The sequence below is a fragment of the Triticum urartu genome, chromosome 7A (genome assembly GCF_056163025.1).
Source record: "Triticum urartu cultivar PI428250 chromosome 7A, HENAU_Tu73, whole genome shotgun sequence".
NCBI classification, from domain to species: Eukaryota; Viridiplantae; Streptophyta; class Magnoliopsida; order Poales; family Poaceae; genus Triticum; species Triticum urartu.
In genome coordinates this window covers 334,120,580-334,139,443 of record NC_141879.1, presented here as the reverse complement: position 1 = coordinate 334,139,443, position 18,864 = coordinate 334,120,580, and positions in this window count along the sequence as shown.

Genomic DNA, 18,864 nt, shown 5'->3' with positions numbered 1-18,864 from the left:
TCCCATCGAGTTTGGTGATTTGTGTGTAACGGTTAGATTTTGTGTGGAGGCTATAAATACCCCTCCACCCATTATTCATTCATGGAGAGAGCCATCAGAACATGCCTACACTTCCAATACATATTTTCTGAGAGAGAACCACCTACACTTGTGTTGAGGTGGAAATATTCCATTCCAACCACATAAATCTTGATCTCTAGCCTTCACAAGTTGCTTTCCACTCAAATCTTCTTTCTACCAAATCCAATCCCATGAGAGAAAGTTGAGTGTTGGGGAGTCTATCATTTGAAGCACAAGAGCAAGGAGTTCACCATCAACACACCATTTGTTACTTCTTGGAGAGTGGTGTCTCCTAGATTGGCTAGGTGTCACTTGGGAGCCCCCGACAAGATTGTGGAGTTGAACCAAGGAGTTTGTAAGGGCAAGGATATCGCCTACTTCATGAAGATCTACCCTAGTGAGGCAAGTCCTTCGTGGGCGACGGCCATGGTGGGATAGACAAGGTTTCTTCTTCGTGGACCCTTCGTGGGTGGAGCCCTCCGTGGACTCGCGCAACCTTTACCCTTCGTGGGTTGAAGTCTCCATCAACATGGATGTACAATAGCACTACCTATCAGAACCACGGATAAAAAATCACCGTGTCTCCAAATTGCGTTTGCACACTCCAATCCCTTCTCTTTACATTCTTGCAACTTGCATGCTTTACATTCCGCTGCTCATATACTCTTTGTATGCTTGCATGCTTGCTTGATATGTATTGTGAATGTTTAAACTTGTGCTAATACTCCACATGAACATAAAGAATTAAAAACTACAACTTTTCTAGATTAGAGTCTATTCACCCCCCTCGAGACACCTCTTCTCGATCCTTTCATGCTAGTACTTAGGTTATAAAAGGGGAACTACCTAACCGAAAATTACTCTACCTTCCTCCTCATAAGTCCCCCTTCTTCGTCCGTCCTTGCCATGGCCGGTGTGCAGAGCTCTAGGTCGAGAACTACTCGTAACAAGGGAGCGGCAACCAAGGCTGCGGAAAAAAGAGAGGGCTCGTTGCCACGCAGAGACCTCGAAAGATCTCTCACGGGCAGACGATGGCTCCCAGGAGCGCCCTAGACGCGGAGGCGAACATGCGGCGCTGGAGTCGTTATCCCTCGACGGCATGCCCGATCAGCTCAATAAGCACCTCAATAAGCAGACGGAGTTCATCCATGGCTTGGTGGAGCTACTAAAGGAGAGCCTCGACGACATGCCCACTGAGCTCAATGAGCAGGGGGAGTTGACCGCTGGCTTGGTGATGCTGCTGAAGAAGAGCATTGCCTCGGAGAAGAAGGCGACCGACGAAATCCTACAACTTTAGGAGGACAAGGCGAAGCTCTTCCACGAGCTCGACCTGCTGAAGGAGGAGAATGCCGGCTGGAAGAAGCTGCATGAGAATAGTAGTTCCTCGATGAGGATGTTGCAGACCCTCGTCATGGAATAGAAGGAGGAGTTGGTGAAGCTCCGCATTGAGCACCCGGCTGCTATCAAGGTACGTAATGGAACAGATGATGAAGGCTGGCGTCGAGAAATCCCGCGTCATGGACACAATGATGAAGATGGCGTAGGAGACGTGCAAGGATATGGAGGTCGTGGAGGCGATGAAGAAGCAGTTACGGCTCCGCGGCCAGCAACCCTTCATGTAGTGAGAGCAGTGCCCCAGACTTGTGTGTGCGTTGATACGTCTCCGTCGTATCTATAATTTTTGATTATTCCATGCCAATATTCTACAACTTTCATATACTTTTGGCTACTTTTTATATTATTTTTTGGGACTAACATATTGATCCAGTGTCAGTTCTTGTTTGTTGCATGTTTTATGTTTCGCAGAATATCCATATCAAACTGAATCCAAACGGGATAAAAACGGATGGAGCTTATTTTTGGAATATTTGGAAAATTCCGGAAGAAAAATCCACGCGAGACGGTGCCCACGGTGGCCACAAGGCAGGGGGGCACTCCCTTGACCCTCGTGGGCCACCCATAAGGCGGTTGATGCCCTTCTTCGGCCGCAAGAAAGCTAATTATTGGTAAAAAACCACGGCGAAGGTTTCGGTCCAATCGGAGTTACAGATCTCCATATATATACACAGAACGGTGAAAGGGCAGCAGAGGAGAACGCAGACACAGAGAGAGACAGAGAGACAGATCCAATCTCGGAGGGGCTCTCGCCCCTCCCATGCCATGGAGGCCAAGGACCAGAGGGGAAACCCTTCTCCCATCTAGGGAGGAGGTCAATGAAGAAGAAGACGAAGGGCCCCCCTCTCCCCTTCTCTTCCGGTGGCGCCAGAACGCTGCCATGGCCATCATCATCATCATCATCATCACCGCGATCTACTCCAACACCTCCACCATCTTCACCAACATCTCCATCACCTTCCCCCCTCTATCTACAGCGGTCCACTCTCCCGCAACCCGCCGTACCCTCTACTTGAACATGGTGCTTTATGCTTCATATTATTATCCAATGATGTGTTGCCATCCTATGATGTCTAAGTAGATTTTTGTTGTCCTAGCAGTGGTTGATGAATTGCTATGATTGATTTAATTTGCTTGTGGTTATGTTGCTGTCCTTTGGTGCCCATCATATGAGCGCGCGTGTGGATCACACCATAGGGTTAGTTGTATGTTGATAGGACTATGTATTGGAGGGCAAGAGTGACAGAAGCTTCAACCTAGCATAGAAATTGATGCATACGGGATTGAAGGGGGACCAATATATCTTAATGCTATGGTTGGGTTTTACCTTAATGAACGTTAGTAGTTGCGGATGCTTGCTAATAGTTCCAATCATAAGTGCATAGAATTCCAAGTTAGGGATGACATGCTAGCAGTGGCCTCTCCCACATAATACTTGCTATCGGTCTAGTAAAGTAGTCAATTACTTAGGGGCAATTTCGCAACTCCTAACACCACTTTTCCACACTCGCTATATTTACTTTATTGCTTCTTTAGCTAAACAGTCCCTACTTTTTATTTACGTAATCTTTATTATCTTGCAAACCTATCCAACAACACCTACAAAGTACTTCTAGCTTCATACTTGTTCTAGGTAAAGCGAACATCAAGCATGCGTAGAGTTGTATTGGTGGTCGATAGAACTTGAGGGAATATTTGTTCTGCCTTTAGATCCTCGTTGGGTTCGACACTCTTACTTATCGAAAACTGTTGCGATCCCCTATACTTGTGGGTTATCAAGACCTTTTTCTGGCGCCGTTGCCGGGAAGCAATAGCGTGGGGTGAATATTCTCATGTGTGCTTGTTTGCTTTATCACTAAGTAATTTTGATTTGCTGTTCTTAGTTGTTCTTTATCTTTAGTTATGGACATGGAACACGAAATACCAAATTTTTTTGGTGTACTTGCTACTCATGGAGATGGGGAACCTCCTAAAACCCTCGATGCTGGTTATGTGAAGGATATTATGTACTAATTTAATAATCCCGAGAAAACCCCATTCAATTATGTAATGGGAGTAACGTTGGATCAACGTGAATACTTTAGGGATTACCGCTTGACACAAAAAGGGAAAACTATTATGGGATCAAATTCATATATTAAATTGGTATGCTAGGCAACTATGCTTGAGATATGATTATACTTGTTTCTCTAGGATGAAGGCTCCACACCTTCCCTTTTTATGCGAATTTAATGATAATAAAACCTTAGCTTCTTATTCTAATGGTATATATGATTACTATGATGTGGAACAAATAGAAGAATTTGTTGCTTTTATGGGTGCTTATGAAATTGAATCTATGTTTAAAGAGTTTGAAGATTTTGATGATGATGTTTATAGGCCTGAAAATTTAGCTATCTTAAAAATATTGCTATGATAATTATGAATATAATTCCTATATTAATGTGCTTATTGAGAAAGTCTCCGCTGTCCAAGAAGAGACTAATATTTTGCAGGAATCTATGGAAGAAGAAGTTGATGAAACTGTGAGCTCATTGGATGAAAAAGATGAGGAGGAGAGCGAAGAACAAAAGGAGGAAGAGCGGATTAGCTACCCGTGCCCACCTTCTAATGATAGTAACCCTTCAACTCATACATTGTTTAATTTCCCTTCGTGCTTACCGAAGGATGATTGCTATGATGATTGTTATGACCCCGTTGATTCTCTTGAAATATCCCTTTTTGATGATGCTTGCTATGCTTGTGGCCAAGATGCCAATATGAATTATGCTTATGGAGATGAACTTGCTATAGTTCCTTATGTTAAACATGAAATTGTTGCTATTGCACCCACACATGATAGTCCTATTATCTTTTTGAATTCTCCCGACTACACTATATCGGAGAAGTTTGCACTTATTAAGGATTATATTGATGGGTTTCCTTTTACCGTTGCACATGATGATTTTGATGAATATCATATGCATGTGCTTGCTGCTCCTACTTGCAATTATTATGAGAGAGGAACTATATCTCCACCTCTCTATGTTCCCAATATGATAAAATTGCAAGAAACTGCTTATGCTATGCATTGGCCTTTACTATGTGTGCATGAATTGTTCTTTTATGACATGCCGATGCATAGCAAGAGAGTTAGACTTTGTTGTTACATGATATATGTTGCTTTGTGCTCACTACTAAATCACAAATCATTGTTAATTAAAATTGGCTTTGATATACCTTGGGATCCGGGTGGATTCATTACTTGAGCACTATATGCCTAGCTTAATGGTTTTAAAGAAAGCGCTGCTAGGGAGACAACCTAGAAGTTTTAGAGATTCATTTATTTCTGTCGAGTGCTTTCATATAGTTTAAAAACAAAAAAAAGAAAGAGGGGAACCCAAAACTTTTTCAAAAAGGAAAGTGAAAGTGAGAAAGACAAACATTGTTGAAGTGGGAGAGCTCCTTGAACTTTGTTCATGATCACGGCAACTTTGTGAATCTTGATTACAGAAACTTTTCAACAAAAATAATTATCCCCTTGTACAATTCCATTGTATTGTAAAAATAATGTGCCAAGGTTTGCCTTTAGGATGTTTACATTTGCTTGATGGTCTGTATGGTGCAGGACAGAAACTTTGGCTGTAGTGCTCGATTTTACATTTTTATATGGAACATCAAATGGTTCTGATTATTTTTGAACTGTCTTTCTATACAAATTTTTTATTTTTCCTAATTTTGGCAGAATGTTTCAAGTATCAGAAGTATGGTTAATGTTCAGATTATTACAGACTGTTCTGTTTTAGACAGATTCTGTTTTTGATGCATAGTTTGCTTGTTTTGATGAAAATATCAATTTATATTAGTGGATTAAGCCATGGAAAAGTTATATTACAGTAGACACAATGCAAAAACAAAATATGAATTGGTTTGCAACAGTACTTAGAGTAGTGATTTTCTTTATTATACTAACGGATCTTACCGAGTTTTCTGTTGAAGTTTTGTGTGGATGAAGTGTTCGATGATCGAGAAGGTCTCGATGTGAGAAGAAGGAAGAGAGGCAGGAGCTCAAGCTTGGGTATGCCCGAGGCACCCCAAGTAAATATTGAAGGAGACTCAAGCGTCTAAGCTTGGGGATGCCCCGGAAGGCATCCCCTCTTTCTTCAACAAGTATCGGTATGTTTTCGGATTCATTTCGTTCATGCGATATGTGCAATCTTGGAGCGTCTTTTGCATTTAGTTTTCATTTTTCTTTTATGCACCATGCTGGTATGAGGCAGTCCTTGGTTGATTTATAGAATGCTCTTTGCACTTCACTTATATCTTTTGAGTATGGCTTTATAGAATGCTTCATGTGCTTCACTTATATCATTTGAAGTTTGGATTGCCTGTTTCTCTTTACATAGACAACCGCCATTTGTAGAATGCTCTTTTGCTTCACTTATATTTGTTAAGCATGGGCATATCTTTTGTAGAAAGAATTAAACTCTCTTGCTTCACTTATATCTATTTAGAGAGATGACAGGAATTGGTCATTCACATGGTTAGTCATAAAATCCTACATAAAACTTGTAGATCGCTGAATATGATATGTTTGATTCCTTGCAATAGTTTTGCGATATAAAGATGGTGATATTAGAGTCATGCTAGTGGGTAGTTGTGGTTTAGTAGAAATACTTGTGTTAAGGTTTGTGATTCCCATAGCATGCACGTATGGTGAACCGTTATGTAACGAAGTCAGAGCATGAGGTATTTATTGATTGTCTTCCTTATGAGTGGCGGTCGGGGACGAGCGATGGTCTTTTCCTACCAATCTATCCCCCTAGGGGCATGCGTAGTAGTACTTTGCTTCGAGGGCTAATAAAATTTTGCAATAAGTATGTGAGTTCTTTATGACTAATGTTGAGTCCATGGATTATACACACTCTCACCCTTCCATCATTGCTAGCCTCTTCGGTACCATGCATTACCCTTTCTCACCTCGAGAGTTGGTGCAAACTTCACCGGTACCATAAACCCACCATATACCTTCCTCAAAACAGCCACCATACCTACCTATCATGGCATTTCCATAGCCATTCCGATATATATTGCCATGCAACTTCCATCATCATCATATACATGACTTGAGCATTCATTGTCATATTGCTTTGCATGATCGTAAGATAGCTAGCATGATGTTTTCATGGCTTGTCCGTTGATGTCATTGCTACGCTAGATCATTGCGCATCCCGGTACACCGCCGGAGGCATTCATATAGAGTCATATCTTTGTTCTAGATATCGAGTTGTAATATTGAGTTGTATGTAAATAAAAGTGTGATGATCATCATTATTAGAGCATTGTCCCAGTGAGGAAAGGATGATGGAGACTATGATTCCCCCACAAGTCGGGATGAGACTCCGGACGAAAAAAAAGAGAAAGGCCATAAAAAAAGAAGGCCCCAAAAAAATAATGAGAGAAAAAGAGAGAAGGGACAATGCTACTATCCTTTTGCCACACTTGTGCTTCAAAGTAGCACCATGTTCTTCATATAGAGAGTCTCTTGAGTTATCACTTTCATATACTAGTGGGAATTTTCATTATAGAACTTGGCTTGTATATTCCAATGATGGGCTTCCTCAAATGACCTAGGTCTTCATGAGAAAGCAAGTTGGATGCACACCCACTTAGTTTCAGTTTGAGCTTTCATATACTTATAGCTCTAGTGCATCCGTTGCATGGCAATCCCTACTCACTCACATTGATATCTATTGATGGGCATCTCCATAGCCCGTTGATATGCCTAGGTGATGTGAGACTATCTTCTCCTTTTTGTCTTCTCCACAACCACCATCCTATTCCACCTATAGTGCTATATCCACAGCTCATGCTCATGTATTGCGTGAGGGTTGAAAATGCTAAAGCGTGTTAAAAAGTATGAACCAATTGCTCGTCTTGTCATCGGGGTTGTGCATGATGTGAATATTTTGTGTGGTGAAGATGGAGCATAGCCAGACTATATGATTTTGGAGGGATAACTTTCTTTGGCCTTGTTATTTTGAAAAGACATGATTGCTTTATTAGTGGGCTTGAAGTATTATTGTTTTTATGTCAAATGATAGACTATTGCTTTGAATCACTCGTATCTTAATATTCATGCCATGATTAGATATGTGATCAAGATTATGCTAGGTAGCATTCCACATCAAAAATTATTTTTTTATCATTTACCTACTTGAGGACGAGCAGGAATTAAGCTTGGGGATGATGATACGTCTCCGTCGTATCTATAATTTTTGATTGTTCCATGCCAATATTCTACAACTTTCATATACTTTTGGCAACTTTTTATATTATTTTTTGGGACTAAGCTTATTTTTGGAATAAAAATGGTTGGACCTTATTTTTGGGATAAAAACGGATGGAGCTTATTTTTGGAATATTTGGAAAATTCCGGAAGAAAAATCCACGTGAGACGGTGCCCGAGGTGGCCACGAGGTAGGGGGGCGCGTCTGCCCCCCTGGGTGGCCCCTAACCCTCGTGGGCCACCCATAAGGCGGTTGATGCCCTTCTTCGGCCACAAGAAAGCTAATTTTTGGTAAAAAATCATGGCGAAGGTTTCGGTCCAATCGGAGTTACGGATCTCCATATATATAAGAAACAGTGAAAGGGTAGCAGAGGAGAACGCAGACATAGAGAGAGACAGAGAGACAGATCCAATCTCGGAGGGGCTCTCGCCCCTCCCATGCCATGGAGGCTAAGGACCAGAGGGGAAACCCTTTTCCCATCTAGGGAGGAGGTCAAGGAATAAGAAGACGAAGGGGCCCCCTCTCCCCTTCTCTTTCGGTGGCGCCGGAACGTTGTCGTGGCCATCATCATCATCATCATCATCATCATCATCACTGCGATCTACTCCAACACCTCTGCCATCTTCACCAACATCTCCATCACCTTCCCCCCTCTATCTACAGAGGTCCACTCTCCCGCAACCCGATGTACCCTCTACTTGAACATGGTGCTTTATGCTTCATATTATTATCCAATGATGTGTTGCCATCCTATGATGTCTAAGTAGATTTTTGTTGTCCTAGCAGTGGTTGATGAATTGCTATGATTGATTTAATTTGCTTGTGGTTATGTTGCTGTCCTTTGGTGCCCATCATATGAGCGCGCGTGTGGATCACACCATAGGGTTAGTTGTATGTTGATAGGACTATGTATTGGAGGGCAAGAGTGACAGAAGCTTCAACCTAGCATAGAAATTGATGCATACGGGATTGAAGGGGGACCAATATATCTTAATGCTATGGTTGGGTTTTACCTTAATGAACGTTAGTAGTTGCGGATGCTTGCTAATAGTTCCAATCATAAGTGCATAGAATTCCAAGTTAGGGATGACATGCTAGCAGTGGCCTCTCCCACATAATACTTGCTATCGGTCTAGTAAAGTAGTCAATTACTTAGGGGCAATTTCGCAACTCCTAACACCACTTTTCCACACTCGCTATATTTACTTTATTGCTTCTTTAGCTAAACAGTCCCTACTTTTTATTTACGTAATCTTTATTATCTTGCAAACCTATCCAACAACACCTACAAAGTACTTCTAGCTTCATACTTGTTCTAGGTAAAGCGAACATCAAGCATGCGTAGAGTTGTATTGGTGGTCGATAGAACTTGAGGGAATATTTGTTCTGCCTTTAGATCCTCGTTGGGTTCGACACTCTTACTTATCGAAAACTGTTGCGATCCCCTATACTTGTGGGTTATCAAGACCTTTTTCTGGCGCCGTTGCCGGGAAGCAATAGCGTGGGGTGAATATTCTCATGTGTGCTTGTTTGCTTTATCACTAAGTAATTTTGATTTGCTGTTCTTAGTTGTTCTTTATCTTTAGTTATGGACATGGAACACGAAATACCAAATTTTTTTGGTGTACTTGCTACTCATGGAGATGGGGAACCTCCTAAAACCCTCGATGCTGGTTATGTGAAGGATATTATGTACTAATTTAATAATCCCGAGAAAACCCCATTCAATTATGTAATGGGAGTAACGTTGGATCAACGTGAATACTTTAGGGATTACCGCTTGACACAAAAAGGGAAAACTATTATGGGATCAAATTCATATATTAAATTGGTATGCTAGGCAACTATGCTTGAGATATGATTATACTTGTTTCTCTAGGATGAAGGCTCCACACCTTCCCTTTTTATGCGAATTTAATGATAATAAAACCTTAGCTTCTTATTCTAATGGTATATATGATTACTATGATGTGGAACAAATAGAAGAATTTGTTGCTTTTATGGGTGCTTATGAAATTGAATCTATGTTTAAAGAGTTCGAAGATTTTGATGATGATGTTTATAGGCCTGAAAATTTAGCTATCTTAAAAATATTGCTATGATAATTATGAATATAATTCCTATATTAATGTGCTTATTGAGAAAGTCTCCGCTGTCCAAGAAGAGACTAATATTTTGCAGGAATCTATGGAAGAAGAAGTTGATGAAACTGTGAGCTCATTGGATGAAAAAGATGAGGAGGAGAGCGAAGAACAAAAGGAGGAAGAGCGGATTAGCTACCCGTGCCCACCTTCTAATGATAGTAACCCTTCAACTCATACATTGTTTAATTTCCCTTCGTGCTTACCGAAGGATGATTGCTATGATGATTGTTATGACCCCGTTGATTCTCTTGAAATATCCCTTTTTGATGATGCTTGCTATGCTTGTGGCCAAGATGCCAATATGAATTATGCTTATGGAGATGAACTTGCTATAGTTCCTTATGTTAAACATGAAATTGTTGCTATTGCACCCACACATGATAGTCCTATTATCTTTTTGAATTCTCCCGACTACACTATATCGGAGAAGTTTGCACTTATTAAGGATTATATTGATGGGTTTCCTTTTACCGTTGCACATGATGATTTTGATGAATATCATATGCATGTGCTTGCTGCTCCTACTTGCAATTATTATGAGAGAGGAACTATATCTCCACCTCTCTATGTTCCCAATATGATAAAATTGCAAGAAACTGCTTATGCTATGCATTGGCCTTTACTATGTGTGCATGAATTGTTCTTTTATGACATGCCGATGCATAGCAAGAGAGTTAGACTTTGTTGTTACATGATATATGTTGCTTTGTGCTCACTACTAAATCACAAATCATTGTTAATTAAAATTGGCTTTGATATACCTTGGGATCCGGGTGGATTCATTACTTGAGCACTATATGCCTAGCTTAATGGTTTTAAAGAAAGCGCTGCTAGGGAGACAACCTAGAAGTTTTAGAGATTCATTTATTTCTGTCGAGTGCTTTCATATAGTTTAAAAACAAAAAAAAGAAAGAGGGGAACCCAAAACTTTTTCAAAAAGGAAAGTGAAAGTGAGAAAGACAAACATTGTTGAAGTGGGAGAGCTCCTTGAACTTTGTTCATGATCACGGCAACTTTGTGAATCTTGATTACAGAAACTTTTCAACAAAAATAATTATCCCCTTGTACAATTCCATTGTATTGTAAAAATAATGTGCCAAGGTTTGCCTTTAGGATGTTTACATTTGCTTGATGGTCTGTATGGTGCAGGACAGAAACTTTGGCTGTAGTGCTCGATTTTACATTTTTATATGGAACATCAAATGGTTCTGATTATTTTTGCACTGTCTTTCTATACAAATTTTTTATTTTTCCTAATTTTGGCAGAATGTTTCAAGTATCAGAAGTATGGTTAATGTTCAGATTATTACAGACTGTTCTGTTTTAGACAGATTCTGTTTTTGATGCATAGTTTGCTTGTTTTGATGAAAATATCAATTTATATTAGTGGATTAAGCCATGGAAAAGTTATATTACAGTAGACACAATGCAAAAACAAAATATGAATTGGTTTGCAACAGTACTTAGAGTAGTGATTTTCTTTATTATACTAACGGATCTTACCGAGTTTTCTGTTGAAGTTTTGTGTGGATGAAGTGTTCGATGATCGAGAAGGTCTCGATGTGAGAAGAAGGAAGAGAGGCAGGAGCTCAAGCTTGGGTATGCCCGAGGCACCCCAAGTAAATATTGAAGGAGACTCAAGCGTCTAAGCTTGGGGATGCCCCGGAAGGCATCCCCTCTTTCTTCAACAAGTATCGGTATGTTTTCGGATTCATTTCGTTCATGCGATATGTGCAATCTTGGAGCGTCTTTTGCATTTAGTTTTCATTTTTCTTTTATGCACCATGCTGGTATGAGGCAGTCCTTGGTTGATTTATAGAATGCTCTTTGCACTTCACTTATATCTTTTGAGTATGGCTTTATAGAATGCTTCATGTGCTTCACTTATATCATTTGAAGTTTGGATTGCCTGTTTCTCTTTACATAGACAACCGCCATTTGTAGAATGCTCTTTTGCTTCACTTATATTTGTTAAGCATGGGCATATCTTTTGTAGAAAGAATTAAACTCTCTTGCTTCACTTATATCTATTTAGAGAGATGACAGGAATTGGTCATTCACATGGTTAGTCATAAAATCCTACATAAAACTTGTAGATCGCTGAATATGATATGTTTGATTCCTTGCAATAGTTTTGCGATATAAAGATGGTGATATTAGAGTCATGCTAGTGGGTAGTTGTGGTTTAGTAGAAATACTTGTGTTAAGGTTTGTGATTCCCATAGCATGCACGTATGGTGAACCGTTATGTAACGAAGTCAGAGCATGAGGTATTTATTGATTGTCTTCCTTATGAGTGGCGGTCGGGGACGAGCGATGGTCTTTTCCTACCAATCTATCCCCCTAGGGGCATGCGTAGTAGTACTTTGCTTCGAGGGCTAATAAAATTTTGCAATAAGTATGTGAGTTCTTTATGACTAATGTTGAGTCCATGGATTATACACACTCTCACCCTTCCATCATTGCTAGCCTCTTCGGTACCATGCATTACCCTTTCTCACCTCGAGAGTTGGTGCAAACTTCACCGGTACCATAAACCCACCATATACCTTCCTCAAAACAGCCACCATACCTACCTATCATGGCATTTCCATAGCCATTCCGATATATATTGCCATGCAACTTCCATCATCATCATATACATGACTTGAGCATTCATTGTCATATTGCTTTGCATGATCGTAAGATAGCTAGCATGATGTTTTCATGGCTTGTCCGTTGATGTCATTGCTACGCTAGATCATTGCGCATCCCGGTACACCGCCGGAGGCATTCATATAGAGTCATATCTTTGTTCTAGATATCGAGTTGTAATATTGAGTTGTATGTAAATAAAAGTGTGATGATCATCATTATTAGAGCATTGTCCCAGTGAGGAAAGGATGATGGAGACTATGATTCCCCCACAAGTCGGGATGAGACTCCGGACGAAAAAAAAGAGAAAGGCCATAAAAAAAGAAGGCCCCAAAAAAATAATGAGAGAAAAAGAGAGAAGGGACAATGCTACTATCCTTTTGCCACACTTGTGCTTCAAAGTAGCACCATGTTCTTCATATAGAGAGTCTCTTGAGTTATCACTTTCATATACTAGTGGGAATTTTCATTATAGAACTTGGCTTGTATATTCCAATGATGGGCTTCCTCAAATGACCTAGGTCTTCATGAGAAAGCAAGTTGGATGCACACCCACTTAGTTTCAGTTTGAGCTTTCATATACTTATAGCTCTAGTGCATCCGTTGCATGGCAATCCCTACTCACTCACATTGATATCTATTGATGGGCATCTCCATAGCCCGTTGATATGCCTAGGTGATGTGAGACTATCTTCTCCTTTTTGTCTTCTCCACAACCACCATCCTATTCCACCTATAGTGCTATATCCACAGCTCATGCTCATGTATTGCGTGAGGGTTGAAAATGCTAAAGCGTGTTAAAAAGTATGAACCAATTGCTCGTCTTGTCATCGGGGTTGTGCATGATGTGAATATTTTGTGTGGTGAAGATGGAGCATAGCCAGACTATATGATTTTGGAGGGATAACTTTCTTTGGCCTTGTTATTTTGAAAAGACATGATTGCTTTATTAGTGGGCTTGAAGTATTATTGTTTTTATGTCAAATGATAGACTATTGCTTTGAATCACTCGTATCTTAATATTCATGCCATGATTAGATATGTGATCAAGATTATGCTAGGTAGCATTCCACATCAAAAATTATTTTTTTATCATTTACCTACTTGAGGACGAGCAGGAATTAAGCTTGGGGATGATGATACGTCTCCGTCGTATCTATAATTTTTGATTGTTCCATGCCAATATTCTACAACTTTCATATACTTTTGGCAACTTTTTATATTATTTTTTGGGACTAAGCTTATTTTTGGAATAAAAATGGTTGGACCTTATTTTTGGGATAAAAACGGATGGAGCTTATTTTTGGAATATTTGGAAAATTCCGGAAGAAAAATCCACGTGAGACGGTGCCCGAGGTGGCCACGAGGTAGGGGGGCGCGTCTGCCCCCCTGGGTGGCCCCTAACCCTCGTGGGCCACCCATAAGGCGGTTGATGCCCTTCTTCGGCCACAAGAAAGCTAATTTTTGGTAAAAAATCATGGCGAAGGTTTCGGTCCAATCGGAGTTACGGATCTCCATATATATAAGAAACAGTGAAAGGGTAGCAGAGGAGAACGCAGACATAGAGAGAGACAGAGAGACAGATCCAATCTCGGAGGGGCTCTCGCCCCTCCCATGCCATGGAGGCTAAGGACCAGAGGGGAAACCCTTTTCCCATCTAGGGAGGAGGTCAAGGAATAAGAAGACGAAGGGGCCCCCTCTCCCCTTCTCTTTCGGTGGCGCCGGAACGTTGTCGTGGCCATCATCATCATCATCATCATCATCATCATCACTGCGATCTACTCCAACACCTCTGCCATCTTCACCAACATCTCCATCACCTTCCCCCCTCTATCTACAGAGGTCCACTCTCCCGCAACCCGATGTACCCTCTACTTGAACATGGTGCTTTATGCTTCATATTATTATCCAATGATGTGTTGCCATCCTATGATGTCTAAGTAGATTTTTGTTGTCCTAGCAGTGGTTGATGAATTGCTATGATTGATTTAATTTGCTTGTGGTTATGTTGCTGTCCTTTGGTGCCCATCATATGAGCGCGCGTGTGGATCACACCATAGGGTTAGTTGTATGTTGATAGGACTATGTATTGGAGGGCAAGAGTGACAGAAGCTTCAACCTAGCATAGAAATTGATGCATACGGGATTGAAGGGGGACCAATATATCTTAATGCTATGGTTGGGTTTTACCTTAATGAACGTTAGTAGTTGCGGATGCTTGCTAATAGTTCCAATCATAAGTGCATAGAATTCCAAGTTAGGGATGACATGCTAGCAGTGGCCTCTCCCACATAATACTTGCTATCGGTCTAGTAAAGTAGTCAATTACTTAGGGGCAATTTCGCAACTCCTAACACCACTTTTCCACACTCGCTATATTTACTTTATTGCTTCTTTAGCTAAACAGTCCCTACTTTTTATTTACGTAATCTTTATTATCTTGCAAACCTATCCAACAACACCTACAAAGTACTTCTAGCTTCATACTTGTTCTAGGTAAAGCGAACATCAAGCATGCGTAGAGTTGTATTGGTGGTCGATAGAACTTGAGGGAATATTTGTTCTGCCTTTAGATCCTCGTTGGGTTCGACACTCTTACTTATCGAAAACTGTTGCGATCCCCTATACTTGTGGGTTATCAAGACCTTTTTCTGGCGCCGTTGCCGGGAAGCAATAGCGTGGGGTGAATATTCTCATGTGTGCTTGTTTGCTTTATCACTAAGTAATTTTGATTTGCTGTTCTTAGTTGTTCTTTATCTTTAGTTATGGACATGGAACACGAAATACCAAATTTTTTTGGTGTACTTGCTACTCATGGAGATGGGGAACCTCCTAAAACCCTCGATGCTGGTTATGTGAAGGATATTATGTACTAATTTAATAATCCCGAGAAAACCCCATTCAATTATGTAATGGGAGTAACGTTGGATCAACGTGAATACTTTAGGGATTACCGCTTGACACAAAAAGGGAAAACTATTATGGGATCAAATTCATATATTAAATTGGTATGCTAGGCAACTATGCTTGAGATATGATTATACTTGTTTCTCTAGGATGAAGGCTCCACACCTTCCCTTTTTATGCGAATTTAATGATAATAAAACCTTAGCTTCTTATTCTAATGGTATATATGATTACTATGATGTGGAACAAATAGAAGAATTTGTTGCTTTTATGGGTGCTTATGAAATTGAATCTATGTTTAAAGAGTTTGAAGATTTTGATGATGATGTTTATAGGCCTGAAAATTTAGCTATCTTAAAAATATTGCTATGATAATTATGAATATAATTCCTATATTAATGTGCTTATTGAGAAAGTCTCCGCTGTCCAAGAAGAGACTAATATTTTGCAGGAATCTATGGAAGAAGAAGTTGATGAAACTGTGAGCTCATTGGATGAAAAAGATGAGGAGGAGAGCGAAGAACAAAAGGAGGAAGAGCGGATTAGCTACCCGTGCCCACCTTCTAATGATAGTAACCCTTCAACTCATACATTGTTTAATTTCCCTTCGTGCTTACCGAAGGATGATTGCTATGATGATTGTTATGACCCCGCTGATTCTCTTGAAATATCCCTTTTTGATGATGCTTGCTATGCTTGTGGCCAAGATGCCAATATGAATTATGCTTATGGAGATGAACTTGCTATAGTTCCTTATGTTAAACATGAAATTGTTGCTATTGCACCCACACATGATAGTCCTATTATCTTTTTGAATTCTCCCGACTACACTATATCGGAGAAGTTTGCACTTATTAAGGATTATATTGATGGGTTTCCTTTTACCGTTGCACATGATGATTTTGATGAATATCATATGCATGTGCTTGCTGCTCCTACTTGCAATTATTATGAGAGAGGAACTATATCTCCACCTCTCTATGTTCCCAATATGATAAAATTGCAAGAAACTGCTTATGCTATGCATTGGCCTTTACTATGTGTGCATGAATTGTTCTTTTATGACATGCCGATGCATAGCAAGAGAGTTAGACTTTGTTGTTACATGATATATGTTGCTTTGTGCTCACTACTAAATCACAAATCATTGTTAATTAAAATTGGCTTTGATATACCTTGGGATCCGGGTGGATTCATTACTTGAGCACTATATGCCTAGCTTAATGGTTTTAAAGAAAGCGCTGCTAGGGAGACAACCTAGAAGTTTTAGAGATTCATTTATTTCTGTCGAGTGCTTTCATATAGTTTAAAAACAAAAAAAAGAAAGAGGGGAACCCAAAACTTTTTCAAAAAGGAAAGTGAAAGTGAGAAAGACAAACATTGTTGAAGTGGGAGAGCTCCTTGAACTTTGTTCATGATCACGGCAACTTTGTGAATCTTGATTACAGAAACTTTTCAACAAAAATAATTATCCCCTTGTACAATTCCATTGTATTGTAAAAATAATGTGCCAAGGTTTGCCTTTAGGATGTTTACATTTGCTTGATGGTCTGTATGGTGCAGGACAGAAACTTTGGCTGTAGTGCTCGATTTTACATTTTTATATGGAACATCAAATGGTTCTGATTATTTTTGCACTGTCTTTCTATACAAATTTTTTATTTTTCCTAATTTTGGCAGAATGTTTCAAGTATCAGAAGTATGGTTAATGTTCAGATTATTACAGACTGTTCTGTTTTAGACAGATTCTGTTTTTGATGCATAGTTTGCTTGTTTTGATGAAAATATCAATTTATATTAGTGGATTAAGCCATGGAAAAGTTATATTACAGTAGACACAATGCAAAAACAAAATATGAATTGGTTTGCAACAGTACTTAGAGTAGTGATTTTCTTTATTATACTAACGGATCTTACCGAGTTTTCTGTTGAAGTTTTGTGTGGATGAAGTGTTCGATGATCGAGAAGGTCTCGATGTGAGAAGAAGGAAGAGAGGCAGGAGCTCAAGCTTGGGTATGCCCGAGGCACCCCAAGTAAATATTGAAGGAGACTCAAGCGTCTAAGCTTGGGGATGCCCCGGAAGGCATCCCCTCTTTCTTCAACAAGTATCGGTATGTTTTCGGATTCATTTCGTTCATGCGATATGTGCAATCTTGGAGCGTCTTTTGCATTTAGTTTTCATTTTTCTTTTATGCACCATGCTGGTATGAGGCAGTCCTTGGTTGATTTATAGAATGCTCTTTGCACTTCACTTATATCTTTTGAGTATGGCTTTATAGAATGCTTCATGTGCTTCACTTATATCATTTGAAGTTTGGATTGCCTGTTTCTCTTTACATAGACAACCGCCATTTGTAGAATGCTCTTTTGCTTCACTTATATTTGTTAAGCATGGGCATATCTTTTGTAGAAAGAATTAAACTCTCTTGCTTCACTTATATCTATTTAGAGAGATGACAGGAATTGGTCATTCACATGGTTAGTCATAAAATCCTACATAAAACTTGTAGATCGCTGAATATGATATGTTTGATTCCTTGCAATAGTTTTGCGATATAAAGATGGTGATATTAGAGTCATGCTAGTGGGTAGTTGTGGTTTAGTAGAAATACTTGTGTTAAGGTTTGTGATTCCCATAGCATGCACGTATGGTGAACCGTTATGTAACGAAGTCAGAGCATGAGGTATTTATTGATTGTCTTCCTTATGAGTGGCGGTCGGGGACGAGCGATGGTCTTTTCCTACCAATCTATCCCCCTAGGGGCATGCGTAGTAGTACTTTGCTTCGAGGGCTAATAAAATTTTGCAATAAGTATGTGAGTTCTTTATGACTAATGTTGAGTCCATGGATTATACACACTCTCACCCTTCCATCATTGCTAGCCTCTTCGGTACCATGCATTACCCTTTCTCACCTCGAGAGTTGGTGCAAACTTCACCGGTACCATAAACCCACCATATACCTTCCTCAAAACAGCCACCATACCTACCTATCATGGCATTTCCATAGCCATTCCGATATATATTGCCATGCAACTTCCATCATCATCATATACATGACTTGAGCATTCATTGTCATATTGCTTTGCATGATCGTAAGATAGCTAGCATGATGTTTTCATGGCTTGTCCGTTGATGTCATTGCTACGCTAGATCATTGCGCATCCCGGTACACCGCCGGAGGCATTCATATAGAGTCATATCTTTGTTCTAGATATCGAGTTGTAATATTGAGTTGTATGTAAATAAAAGTGTGATGATCATCATTATTAGAGCATTGTCCCAGTGAGGAAAGGATGATGGAGACTATGATTCCCCCACAAGTCGGGATGAGACTCCGGACGAAAAAAAAGAGAAAGGCCATAAAAAAAGAAGGCCCCAAAAAAATAATGAGAGAAAAAGAGAGAAGGGACAATGCTACTATCCTTTTGCCACACTTGTGCTTCAAAGTAGCA